The sequence below is a fragment of the Tympanuchus pallidicinctus genome, unplaced genomic scaffold (genome assembly GCF_026119805.1).
Source record: "Tympanuchus pallidicinctus isolate F22 unplaced genomic scaffold, pur_lepc_1.0 scaffold1, whole genome shotgun sequence".
NCBI classification, from domain to species: Eukaryota; Metazoa; Chordata; class Aves; order Galliformes; family Phasianidae; genus Tympanuchus; species Tympanuchus pallidicinctus.
The window spans coordinates 76,487,821-76,501,986 of NW_026294618.1; the positions used below are offsets into that span (position 1 = coordinate 76,487,821).

Consider the following 14,166-nt stretch of genomic DNA (forward strand, 5'->3'; position numbering starts at 1 on the left):
GCACTGGAACAGGTTGCACAGAGAGGTTGTGAATGCCCCCTCCCTGGGGATGTTCAAGGCCAGGCTGGATGGGGCTGTGAGCAGCCTGGTCTAGAGGGAGGTGTTCCAGCCTTCAGAAGGGGGGTTGGAAGGAGATGACCTTAAAGGTCCCTTTCACCCCAAATCATTCTATGATCTTCAATTGGAAAAAGCAATAATGCTAATAATGTTGATGCCTGTCAAATAAAAGTCTTTAGAGGCAAGTAAGGCATGTTGCCAGTCTGGTGGTACAGCATGCTACTAGACTTCAGTACTTCATTTATGAACCAGAAGAAGTATGAACTTTTTTTGCTAATGTATTCATTTTGATGTGTTCTTTCACATGGATTTCTATCAGGGACAGGGCCAATGTGCTTATAGCAGTGTCCACACTGAGGACCAAAAGTTTTAAAGATGCCTGTACTTATTGCACAGATTTAAAGTGTTCTTACCATTAATTAATGCAGAGTACTTAAAGAACTTGATATAAGGCCTCTGAGTAGTTCTTTTCACACTATACATTTTGATATCTTCAGTATTACAGTAGGTGTAGATAGTCCCTCTTCGGGCTCCTTGCAAGTCATCCTTTCTTTGTATAGCAAAATCTTTTAGGTTTTAAACCATATGATGGGCAACTGTTCTGGATGGAGCTTACTTGAAAACATTCAGCATGTTGGGATGAAAAGTCCCTCAAAGAGATGTGTGTTACATTGCCTGTTCTCAGCTGGTGCGTATCTGGTGTTTTGATGAGACCATTCTCTTATTATTAGTCAGTTGTGGCACATTCTTTGGCCATCAGAAACGTTGTCCTAGAGCTTTGTGTTTCTACCATTTGAAAAAATGTCCTTATATTTAAACTTACCTATAATGTACCTCAAGAAATTATCTGCTGTTCCTCTTGCAGGCTTTTTTCTCTTTTTTTTTGTATGTATGTGGGTTATTTTTTTTAAGATGGAAAATACTAAATTTGTTCAGATTTTCTGTACAGTTCACGTCTTCTAGATTTCTGGTCCTTCTTCCAACTGTCTAACGGATTCATATCTGATTAAAATTTTCATAATGTGTGCTGGCCTGAGGCTGGTAGTCCTTCATTTTAGACTTTACTCACAAATCTTAATTCTGCTTTATGTTTCCATGATTCTGCTTTATATGCAAAAAAAGCCACTGCAACAACTCTCTTGTGCTTACTCATTCTTGTGCTCTCACTGCTCTCATACACCAGAAGAAACTTGGATGTTTTTGGTAAACCCACTTTGAAGTTTAAAAGCTGAAGTTTTTTGCAAAGAAAAAGATTGTCTTATTATTTGCTCTTATGTATTTTCCAGATTAAATAATATCGGGATTTCCCTTTTCATCTCCGCCCTTCCTTCATTTCTCTAAGCTTTAAACTTGAGAGATTTCAGTAAATTTCCATGAGCTAATGAAAGTCCTCAGCAGCTCTGATTGTCCTTGACAGTTCCTGAAGCACTTCAGAGTAACTTTAATCAAGCACAGTTGATTCAACACTTAATTTAGTTTCTAACACATTGTTAATGCAGTTGAATTGTTATGGTGGCTCGAATGAAACATATTGTAGTGAAACTATCTCACTGTAAATGAAAATCTGAGTTCTCTCTAGGGACACAACTCCAGCTCCGTTAGTGCAGAGGTAGGATATTTAGAAAAGTGATAAATGGGAAGTGTTTTGTGGAGAGGTGTCCAACAGCACTACAGAGGTAATCATGAAGTGCATTTTCTTTAACATCTGTATTAACGATTGTAAATGCTAGTAAACAGCATATTAAAAAAACTATACAGATGATAAGTACAGAAATTTTTGCAAATACAAGAGGAATTATGACATGCTGAGGTACCCACAGAGCTTTGCAAAATGTATGGCAAATATGAAAATGGCATTTATTCTAGAAAAATCAATATAGCTAATATGAAAAGACAAAAAAGAAATGGGATTATTTGATAGGAGCAAAATAATTAGCCTATTGTAGTAGGTAGGTGTCACATACTCTTGAACTTAATGGTGCTGGAGAACAAAGAACCAGGAGTAGTTGCGAACCTGTGCTTGTTTGGAACAAATGTTGGTATAGCAAGGCTGGTTGAAGAGAAAACCTGGAAGAACATAAGCCTAGCTTTTGACTTAGAATGTACAGATTTTTTTTCATGTAATTGACTGCTTTTGAGAGAACTTCAAGCTAGAAGTGGTTTCTTTTTGAACCCACCCACTATTTTTTCTTTACTGTAGAACAAACACCAAGGAACTAACAGGAACAATGAAACCAGACTGACTAAACAAATACAAGTCATGTGGATTTCACAGGTTCTTTACCTGCTGGTTGTGTAGACTTGGGAAAGGGCTTGTCATTGGAAAATATCTTGCCTTTGTAATGTTTCTTAGTTAATAGGTACTTTAGACAACACTTTGATAGTACAGTTTGTTAGCTGTCTAATATCATGTTTTATACATGCTTGTAATTGTGATAGCACCCTTTAAAAAAAAAAAAAGGTGCAAAAGAGTTTATGTAGCCAGTGTATAATTTTTTCCATGGTTTTTGGAGGCTGAAAGAAATAAGTAACTATATATGTATTACTCATTAATTTAAAAATCTGAGTGAACACTATCTTGTTCCATGGTCCAGAATAAATAGCGACATACCAGAAGGCTGACTTTTTTTAATAGATGTATAAACAAGAATTTTGGCTGAACTGTATTTTTATTTTTATTTTTTTAAATATTCAATAACCAAAGGAATGCAGGTATCTTATGAATCAGGTTGTATATAATTAACTAAATTAAGCATTACAGCAGCATCTCTTTTAAGATGAAGCTGACAGAAAACCATGTTAAAATAGCAGTGCATTGAAGGACCAAAAGAGGGGCTAGAGTTTTGTAACAGTTCTTATTGAACAACCTGAAAAAAAAGTGAATAGTGAATAAATATGTGGTGAAGTTCCTTGAAAGTGTATAACTTTGTACGAGAAAACAGCAAAGTCTATTGGATTTGTCAGTTTTTGTGGTCATATTATGTTATGAACAGTGAAAGCTGTTAACCTTACATCTAGAATTCCCTGAACTGTGTGTGTTTGGTCATGTAACATGAATTTTTCATTGTCATAATGTTCTCTTACTGTTTTTCGCATGGGAGGAAGGAGCAGTGAAAGAAAACTACAAAGGAAGACTCTGGATCTTTCAAAGGTGGTTGATGTGACAAAAGAAAAAAGAAAAAAAATTAAGTAGAACCTGGGAAATTCTTCTGTCATAAGACTGTTTACAGAATCACCTGGGTTGGAAGGGACCTCAAGGATCATGTAGTTCCAACCCCCCTGCCTAGCAGGGCCACCAAACATACACATTCAGATCAGGTTGCCCAGGACCCCGTCCAACCTGGCCTTGAACACGTCCAAGGATGGGGCATCCACAACCTCCCTGGGCAGCCCGTTCCAGGGCCTAACCACTCTCCTTGTAAAGAACTTCCCCCTAACATCCAACCTAAATCTTTCCTCCTGCAACTTGGATCCATTTCCCCTAGTCCTGCTATTGTCAGCCCTATTGTCAGCCCCTGTTTAGCTAGCTACCTCCTGAATTCTGCTACAAGTAGTTCAGAGTGCCTTGGAATTTCCCTTGTCTCAGGTAGTCTGCTTACAGAAGTCTTATTTATCTCATGTGAACCTATTGTCAGAATTTCTGGAGAGCACTATTTGGAATTGTACAGTATAATATGGAATACCTCTGTAGCATAGGTGTTATGTGACTTGCATAAATTCAGGGGGGAATGCATTGTCCTCTTTGATTTTTCTGTTCTGGATTATATGGCTTAAACAATACTTGCGTGAGTGTCACTGCTAGCTGTGCACAAAACTTGAATAGTGTGAGAGACCTTATGATTTAGAATGTAAACATGTGAACATAAACTCATCATTCCTAGGTAGTGTGTGGGAAGCACCTTGGTTTGTTACAAGTACAGGCAAGTGTGAATCTCCTGTATTTAGGAGAACTATGCTTGCTTGAACTGGATATGAATTTTGCTCAACTCTTTCAAATGGGTGAGATATTACATGATGTCCACACATGCTAAGTACACTGCCAGGGGATTTGGCTAGTTCAAATTCAGCCAAGCCACTATAGCTACCAGTCATTTTTTCCTTCCTGTTCCTTGGCATATTTTAATGAGTCTGGATTTCTTCTCTTTGTCATGTCTCAAAACTTCTTTCTATTCTTGTAATTAATTTTTAGCAAAATTAAAATTGGTATTTTTTTTTTTTTTTTTTTCCAATGAGCCCACTGATAGTTTAATTCTGGCAGTGGCGCTTCTGATTAGGCTTATGTTTTATTATCTAATTCCTTAATTCACAGTAATTATCTTTTTGTTGCTAAGAAAGATAGATTGCCTTCAGAGACATTTCTGGGAAGCTGCCCGCTTTCTTGCTTGCCTATTTGAATCTCAAGTTTGCTGTTAGATTTGATCTGTTAGGATAAACACATCAGATGCAACAATTCCTTTGTTTGGAAGACAACTGAACTCGCATGCTTTCTGCAGAACAATGCCAACTAGCATGTTCAGTACCTTGTATCTCACTGGTAGTCATGTGCATTTGTCCTTCTTGCTAGGAGAGTGCAGGGGAGAATAGTGCAGTGCTATGCTGGTTGCTGTGTGAAGGTGATGATTAGTTTGTTACCAAGCTACTGGATTTGATGGAAGGTGGTTTAAGCTCCTTACAGTCTAAATAAATAAAACATTTAAGGGTATTGATTGGGTATATTTTGATAACAGCGTACTAGAGATTGACTAGACTTGGAATAAACTGATAGAATTTTGACTAATTGGCTTCAAAAGAAGTGAGAATAACAAGTCTGTTTAAAATAACACCAACAGTGCACTATTTGAATGTACCTGACCCTATTACGGCATGCACAAGGCACTAGTGGTAGCCCATTAGCTCAGGTAAAACGCAGTGTGTGCTCTGGGCTGTGCCTGACTGTCTGCTTGTATCTAAGCTAGGAAGAGAAAAGGAATCTATTCTTCTTCCAGTATAACTGATGCAGCTGAGCTTTGTAATAAATTGTAATATTTGTGTTACAAATATCAATATTGCAAAGGCCATCCAACAATAGATGGTTGAGAGCAATGTGGCTGGTCTAGGGAAAAGAGAAGAGGCTACCAAATAGTTTGTGGGTGCATATCTAAGTATGCTTCAGTGTATGTGTATATAAAGCTTTGCCTGTTTATCATGGTGCTAACTTGGATATATAAGTATGACAAACCTGTTCTCGGTATCAGAATCATATTTTGGAAATTGATGAATCCAAGCAAAACTGGAACAAAGGTGCCGTAAAACACTTTTTCAGTTTGGAGCTGAGTCTGAGGCACTTTCCGGTTCAGAACCCAGGGCTCCATGGCTCCTACTGTGAGGAAGTGCATTGCTGAACTGACAAAAAATCCATCTTCAAATATTCACTCACTATTCAAGATGAGATTTTCAGTTTTGTCAATTTTTCTAGGAAATCTTGTGTGTTTCTACTCAATTCTGAACTTGGAGACTGCATTTTATGCACCATCTGATGGACACTGATTCTGTACAGAGTTTCTGTGAAGAGTTGGATTTGCTCTTAAGAGAAAGTTTCATTGTTAGGGCTGTGGGTGCTAGCCTGGGAATCTGTACGTTTATTGTGTACAGGCTTGCATACTGCTAAGTGTTTTTAAAGTGACTTTTCCTAATAAATTATTTCATGTCTTATCTTCGTAGAGCTTATTATTCTGCTTACTGCACAATTCTGCAAGTTCTCCAACCATCTTATTTCTAGAGGATTTATGATAAGTAGAAGAAAAATTTTCCCTCTGAAGGCAATCTTCAATTTTCCATTGCTCTTTAAAGAACATCTATATTCATGTGAGAACTTCTACAATTCTCTTAATCTTGATCTATCAGTGGAATAAAAAAAAAAAGCACACAATAATGGCCTTAGCATGTGTTGTCATTTAAGTTAAAATATTATCATAAGATTAGAAATACAGTGCTCTGATCACATCTTGGTTTTGTGGCAAGGTTCTGCTGGCAGAAAAACTCTCAGAGAACTGACTCCATAGGGCTCCAGTTCTTTGCACTTGCTCTTCAGTGTAGGGTGGATAATAGGAATTACAGGTGTCTGGCTCCTGTGTACAAACAATATCAGTTCAGATAGAGCCGAAGTTATTTTGGGCTTTCTACACCTACAGCAAAGCACAAAAACCATGATGCTCTAATCCTTCCTGTATTTATTTTTCTTCACTTTCCCCTCCAGATACTGCAGTACTTTTAGCTTTAACTGGGATTTCAGTGTAGGGTGAAAAACATCAACCAAAGGTTGGGGGGAAAAGTTTGGCAGAAAATGCTAGATAACTCTTGGGCTCTGATATGCTATTGATAATGAGCAGAAGTTGTAAGGGAAGTCTGAAATACATATGTTCGGAAATAGGTAAAAGTAAATATAAATCAGAAAAGTAGTAAATACTTGTATCTTTTAATTTCCAGGCAAGCTCTGTATTGAAAAATTATTTTGTCTGGGAAGTTGATGGTAATACTAAGAACTTATGAGGTTCTTAAGAGAAAATGTATCATTAGCAAAAGTCACAAGACACATAATCCTTTCTTCCTGAAAAGACTAATGGTAAATGATTTGGAGAGTATGTTACATGGCTGGATGAGTTCCATGTTTTCTAATTTTCAGTTCTAAATAAGCTATACTAAATACTCATTGGTAATGCTATAAATAGGAAGTTGGATGTTTTGTTTTGTTTCTTTTTCTACAGGATAGATTTATTTCTAATAAGTATCACTCAAGGGGGTAGATAATAAATTTTGTTTAAGTAGTCATTCAGCATAGCAAATGCTCTTCGCCAGTTCAGTGAGTCAGTGTTTTCAGGAATAGCTAGCAGTGCTGTATGCCTCAATTTCTGTCTACTCAATTTAAAAGTCCATTAAAAGGCCTGGTTCTCCTCTGCTTCCCAGCCCAAGAAACTCTGATCATGAGCCATCTAATCTTACTGGATTCAGAAAACTCAGTGAAGCCATCTCTGTCAGTGCTGCCAAGAATATAAGATGCAGTTCTTTAATGTATTGATGATTCGTCCGTGCTCTGAAATGATGTAGAAGGACACACGATTCCCCAACTTTATGATAACTTTCATGAAATATTAAATGCTTGTCTGATGATTTATTCCTCTCTGCATAATGCAATCTAAAAGAATGGTTTAGTTAATTATTTACGCTGTGCTGCTGATGCTATTTCTCTCCAAATTCTTTCCAGCAGTAGTTGGTTCTGCTTGTTACCGGGAGAGACTTTAAAAGGCAGATCCTGTCAAGAAAGCAGACTGATAAGCTGTTGCTTTTGTTTCTGTGCGTTTGTAATACGTGTGCTGGATAGTAAGTATTAATGGGACTGAAACAGGAAGCAAAGGGCTGAAAAGCACCTAGGGGATTGAGGCTCAGGAATGAGAGCAAACCCCTTGCCTTGCTGGGATGGGTGAGAGCATGCCTCCTGGTGCTACCTGTGGCTGTACTGGAAGGGTGAGAAGCTGGAAAGAACACTAAGGTTGTTTCTGAAGCAGCAGCAGTGTAGAGTGAAGAATATTACAGAACCTAGGTGAGATGCCTGGGGTGATGACCCAGCAGTGCTGCAGGACTATAAGCTACATGCAAAGTTCCTGTGGATAAGCTTTTGCTCCTGTAATCTTGTAACAGCATGCAAGTCTGACTGCTGGCCAGTGGTGAGCTTGGCAGCCTGCCAACCTCACTACTGCTGCCAAGCCTTTCTAAGGATGCATGGGGAAAGGGCCTTTGAGACTTTACATCCCATGGGTTCTGTGGCCAGTGACACCTGGCTGTCTGAAACCCACTGAAGTGAACAGGAGAGCTGCCAGTGCTGACCTGTTGAAGGGCTTTGCTTGCTGTTCTGTGTCTGCAGTTAGGGGGTGGGGTGGAGAAGCAGCATGGCCCTTTGGCCTCCTCTCAAAGCTGGAGCATGGTATTCTTCCTGTAGAGCAGTGGAGCTGGCAGCTCAAGCTGTACAGGAGAGAGAGGAGCGAGCTAACGCATTTCTCAGTTGCTTATTTGAGAGCAACCCTTCTAATGGCTGAGAACGATTCAAATTCTAAAATATTTGTACAGCAAAGGTCAGAGCATACTCAAGACAAAAGTTTTCTTAAAACTAGCATGAAATAGCTTCTCAGGTGGCATAACCAAAGTAGAATTTTAGGAGACCAAAGGCAAATTGTACTGTGAAAACTAGAAATTTTATTTAAGGATGTAAATCAAAAGAGAAAAGCACTTAAATACCCCCTAATGAGTGCTATTGAAGACATAAGCAATTTTTTTCTTTACTACTGGAACGTGAAACCTGATTTATAATACCAGCAATGCTGTTTAAAATGCTTAATTAGTTTGTTTCTAAGAAATACCATCTTAGTATGACAAAAAGCAAGATTTTTTTTCTTTGATTTAGCACACTTTAAATTTTTCAAAGACTAACTCAGTCCTTGACTACTATAGATTGTTCACTGCAGTGTATTCTTCCAGGAAAAAATAGTTGCAGTTCTTTTTTTTAAAAAAAAAAAAAAAAATTATTTTAACCCCCAAAGAGAGAAGGAAATAAATCTCATCTTTGTTCTGATGCACAGTGGAGGACATCTCCTGGGTGGCTGGGATGTGTTTTTTGAGGTTGACATCTTGCTCAGGGCATCCCCCTGACAAGAATACACCAGAGACTTCTCTCAGATACATCAGTAAGAATTAGGAGTAATCTCAGTCAACTTGATTTGTAATAGTAGGAGAAAAGAATGGGGACCTGCCAATGAAGCTGATTAAGCAGTTTAATTACGAAGTTGGCTTCAATTCAATTGTTGACCAGATCTCTAACTGCTGATGCTCAGGGGTGTAGTAACGTGTCTTGGGACAAGATATATGTTGCTTTGTGAGCTACAGCTACTATTCCAAGAACAAAAATTGTGCAGTAGGTTTTAAGAGATGAGGTGTAGCAATATCTGTCCCAATTAGTTTTACGGGACCTTAGTTGCAATACATCTATTTCCTTGTTGACTCATAATCCAAATTAAAGTAATCTTGCTGACTTTCAGCATGGCGTTAACTCGTGATTGGGAAAAATACTGTTGGTTAATACAACGATCTGGTATTTTGCTTTATAGTAACGCAGCAACAAAAATTGCTGTATCTTTTTAAAGCTTTTTCTAAGCATGAGTGACTTGTTGGAGTTTGTGTCATGCCATGGGGCTTGGAAAACTTTCAACCACCTACCTTGTTTGGCTTGGAGTATTCTGGGTCAGAAGAAACCCACAGAGTAGCTTTGAGATACTATCAATGGGCTTAGTGCTCATCTGGAGGCTTCAGATGCATTCATGGGGATTTGTGTGCTAAGCCAACCGCCCCTGGCTTGGCTTTATCAGAGACATACCGCATATCTGTCAATCTCACACTAGACTGATTTAACTAAACAAAGGTATAGGATAGTGAGGGGTAGGAAAAACACTCCAAATTTGTCAAAGGCTTTTTCTTCTTTAATTTTTTTGAAGAGTAGCTGGAGTTGTTGCTTAAAGTCTTTCATGAGTTATCCGTGTAAGCCTCTCTGAAATTCCTTTATGCATTTAGAAATATGAAAGCTTTGGGACACTGTAAATCCACAGCACCCTTTCAACACTGACGCCTCCATGCAATGAAAAAAGCGGACAACAGAATGACTTTTATTTCACAGCCCTTGTATATAATGTAGCCTATATTCTTAAAGTATGTTCCAGCAAGATTAAATGTTCTTAGATGTCAACGGTCTTTGCTCCTACCTGTGCCCACCCACACCAAACACTAATAAACAGAACGAGTGCAGACAAACAGTTTATGCATACATTCTTGTGTGTACGTGAATCCCCCTTTCTGTGCAGCCATCCATCAAGGGTTGAGCTGGCAGTGGTATGTTTGTGTGCTGTTCACAGAGCTGTTGTGGATATAAACTCTAGGAGCATATCTCTGAATTTACTTACACATCTTACAGAACAGATCATGAACATCATTAGCGGAACCGCTTCTTAATAAGTACAAGGCTGTCCGATTGCGCTGTTAGCTACTGCAAGTCATAAAACTAAATATAGTGTTGCAGCAGTACATAAAAACACTGAAGTCTTGTTTAACAAGAAGCAAAGCAAGAACGTGAGTAAGATTCAAGGGTGTCTGAATTCCCTGAGGAGAAAATTAAATACATTGAACCATGTTTTTGAAGTTATCTGCAACTTCTAAGACCGTTTCCATCGCTTCTTAATTTCCTTCCCTGTTTGTTGGATATTGTTTCCTTATCCAGTCTTCTCTCAATTATTAAAACCCAATTACTGTTTGTTTGGCTTTCAAAATTAATTATTTAAAATTCAGGATGAAATGTGAGAGATATTGAACAGCTGTGTCCATCACAGATTTTTTTGCTACCTTATTAAAATTCCCATTAGTTCCTTACACAACTGCTAACTACCTCATCTTCTTCAGAGGAATGCATTTTAACTTGTGTGCGTTTATATAGGAGATGGAAAAATTCTATTTCTCCAGTTCTGTATACTGTAGGAACTATTAAACTTGTCCTTTGGTTGAGAGAACTTTGGCAAGTTCTTATTCTGGGTGGCTGCTCGGGTCACTGTGACTTTCAGAAATGGACTTGATTTACATTAGAATATTTAATTTGTCATGCTATATCATTACATTTATCTGTGGCTGAGGGAATAGAATTAAAACTGCAGCAGATCTTTTTTTCTGGCATGCTTTTATGAAATATTTTAGAGTTAATGTAGGCAACCTGTCGTCCTCTGGCTCAGGATTTGTGGAGTTTTGGTTTTGTAACTTCTTTTTGTGGTGATGGAATGTTCACATTTTTTCCTTGAAGCTCCATAGAAAAAGGATGATAATTTCCTTCCTAGGATATTAAAAATGTAGACTTGTATTTCCTTATTGTTGTAATCTCTCCCTGTTCAGAAGTGGATTGGTTTTAGATGATGTTCTGGTTTCTAGCAGACTAGTAATGCTTGTCTGGAGGCTACCATCAGGTTGTACAGTGCATAGAGAGGTTACTTGTCTCTCCAGAGGGATACTCAGTTCTGCTCCTGTAAAACAAATTTCTTAGAAAACCAAGGCTGCTTCCCTGAGGAAGGCCTACAGTCTTATGCCTGGCAGGAAGGGAGCTCAGCTGCTTGGTGGTGATGCTCCTGCAGGACTGATGTGATGGAAGTGAGGCCATACACATGCATTCTGCTTCTGGCTGGGGGACTGCTATCTGTAGAAGAAGTCTCCAGATCTGGATGTGTATCTGCAACATGTCCTCCAACACTTCAGGGATTCTCAGCATTGTTGCCTGTACTGAACTTCACTTCTCCAAATGGGAGGTTCTCAGGCTGCACATCCTGGAGTAGGGAAAGAAGGGAAAGGCCATTCTTGGGGAAGATATTTTAAATGAGAGAATGCTTAGGGTTACGTGATGGACTCTCTCTCATGACACGTCAGTCTGTGGTGCTTTTGCCCCAAAATTTTTAGCTTGTGTCTCAGGCAACTCTATTTCTGTTCAGTCACCTGTGTGACTCACATTCATGCTCCACTGTTGTCCAATTGCATGTAAGAATGTAAAATAGCTGGCCAGTACTGTAAAAGACTCTTCTAGTTTAGTTTGGCTTTGCAGTATTTGGACAAACTTTTAACCAAGAACAGGCCAGCACTTCTTTACTTTCATTACTTTTTTCAATAGTGAAAGTCCTAGGGAATTCCTGTGTGCCTTGATCAGGTTTTTTTTTTTTTTTTTTTTTTTTTTTTTTTTGCTTTACAAGCCCCTGGTGGTATCAATTGGGATGGGATTTTTGAGAGCAGAGGGAAATAATGCTTTCTGGAGCAGGATCAGGGTCCCTGAGTGGATGCTTTCAAAAGCACGTTGGCACCTCCGGAAACTTAAAGTGGACAGCATTTGCACGTTTGTGTGTTTCTGAAAGCTTAACTACTGTACAGCATTTTCAAAAAATTCTACTGCATTGATAGGTACTTCTACTCTGCTATTACCAAAAGGAACCAAGATCATATATCCGATCTTAAAAAAAAAAAATAATCAGAAAACCTAAATCTTGCTCTTCTGGTTTTCAATCTAGGGCCTTTTCTCTAAAAACAGTGGTTTCTCAGTCTTTTTCTTATTCATGTCTGCAATAGTTTTTGATACATTTGGACGATTTGCCAACTTCTTCAGTTAAAAAAAGCTTGATTTTCATTGATGCTTCCATGCTGGTATAATAGCAGAACAGAACATGTTGGCAGTCAGCTCTTGCATTCATTACCAATTCGTTTTAGTTGGTTTCACATCGCTAAAACTTCCCTTTTGTAATGTGTTATATTAGCGCTTTTTTTTCCTTTTTACAAGCTAAATCTTATAATGATGCAAGTAGGCTGGTGTGGAAACTAATGGTCTGCAAGGGCTCACAAGCACATGGGCAGCTGTTCGGGAAATACTTGAAAATCTAGCATGTTCAATGACTTGACCATAAACATTTATTGTTTGTTTAGGTTTTTAATTGCTCAATTTAAGGTTCTCAACCTACATAGACAGGCTAAGCTATGAGAAACTACATTTGCTTGAAGGGGATTCTGACAGCATGCATTGCTTTAAAACAGCTTTTCATTGCAGTGTTATTGAAGTCAAAACCTAGTACAAAGAACATGAAATTAAGGACATTTAGCAGCAGGAACTTAGCAGAGATTCAGGGGGGAAAAAGCATTTATAATATAAATGATGATGGGTAGAATGCTCTGCATGAAGGCAGTGCCACTAATTAATGATTGTGAGGTGGCCCAGGATAGGGACTGAGCTCAGAGAAGGCAGAAGTCCAGATGGCATGCTGTGATCCAGAAGTACAGGGCATCAGACTGTGGCACAAGGTGGCTGCAAGGTGAGAGCAGACTTTGTTTGAGCAAATGTTACAAGAGAAACTTTACAATGACTCAGCTGTGCAGATGGAGGATAGCCCTAGCACTGGAGCTAAGCTTAGATTGTGATTTTCTCCCAAGGTTTTGTGACATGAATGGGTTGCAGCTCAGGCGTGACGTGGTGAGGATGTGCAAGATGTGCAGCCCAGCAGGCAGGGAGGATGTCAGTGGCTGGAAAGTTCAGGGGCTGAGGGGCCTCCAGGAGCATGGGAACTACTTCTCTACTATGCCTTTGCTGCTTCTCACAGCCTATATCTTGCTTTTCTTCGGGCCTAGCCTATTTCAGTACTTTGCTCTCTCAGGCACTATGTTTCTTAGTTGAGTAAATGCAAATATTCCAGCAATGTTTCTACTTTGAGAGGTTTTTGACACTAAAAGGAAGATCTGCAGTGTGGATCTGTGGAATGGAACGTAATCAGGATGACATATCCAGGATATCAGTACTCAGTGGAATGCCAAGGTTTTCCAAGTCTAATCACTTGTGACGTGCATCAATTTTTGACGTAAAATCAAAAACTTTTAACAAAAGTTGAAGAATTTCTGACTGGTGTGTGAAGTTTCAGTATTCAAGAAATTCTTTGTACAGTCTTTAATTCAGATCCAAGAAGCAACCTTGCAAATAAACCGGGAGGAAAGGTGATAGGAGATAGGTGTTGCCAATGCTCTTCGATGTAGTTTACAGATAGACATTTCAGCCTTTACACAGGTTGCAGAAGGGAATTTGTTGATGGTTGGTGATATTTGGTTGTACTGAGAACTAAATTACAGCCACCAACTGAAAAATGGGTCTTCCCAGACTGTATTGAATTCCATGCTGTATTTCTAGACCTTAATTTATTCTTTGTTATTTTACAATAAGTTGTGGCTTCCAGACCTGAGTCTAAAGAAGGACTCTAAACTTCAGAAAATCCTATATTCACTATTCTACTTTGCTCTGTTTAGGGAAAAATATCTCAGAACCTGGGTTTAAGCCTGGGCTGCTAGCTGGGGATAAACTTTAATCAGTATACATATCATGAGAGAATAATTTGTAGTGTATAGTATTAGGCAACTGGTTACCTATGACAGGAGGAATGATAAAGTGCACTTCATGAGTCTTTCATGTGTTTTTTTTTTTTACTTGAAATTTGTTCACGGTATTTAAAATGTCAGCAGGAGCTGAGTGTTCCTTAT

At 38.6% G+C, this 14,166-nt stretch overlaps 1 long non-coding RNA gene across 1 annotated transcript; it reads right to left on the reverse strand.

Moving 5' to 3' along the window:
• Positions 1 to 628: 628 nt before the first annotated feature.
• LOC128088971 (uncharacterized) lies at positions 629 to 5,694 on the reverse strand. Its single transcript, XR_008210428.1, has 3 exons — positions 3,589 to 5,694; positions 2,253 to 3,293; positions 629 to 732 (listed from the first exon to the last, which is right to left on the reverse strand). It is a non-coding gene; the product is annotated as an uncharacterized LOC128088971 (long non-coding RNA).
• Between the last annotated feature and the right edge of the window lie 8,472 nt (positions 5,695 to 14,166).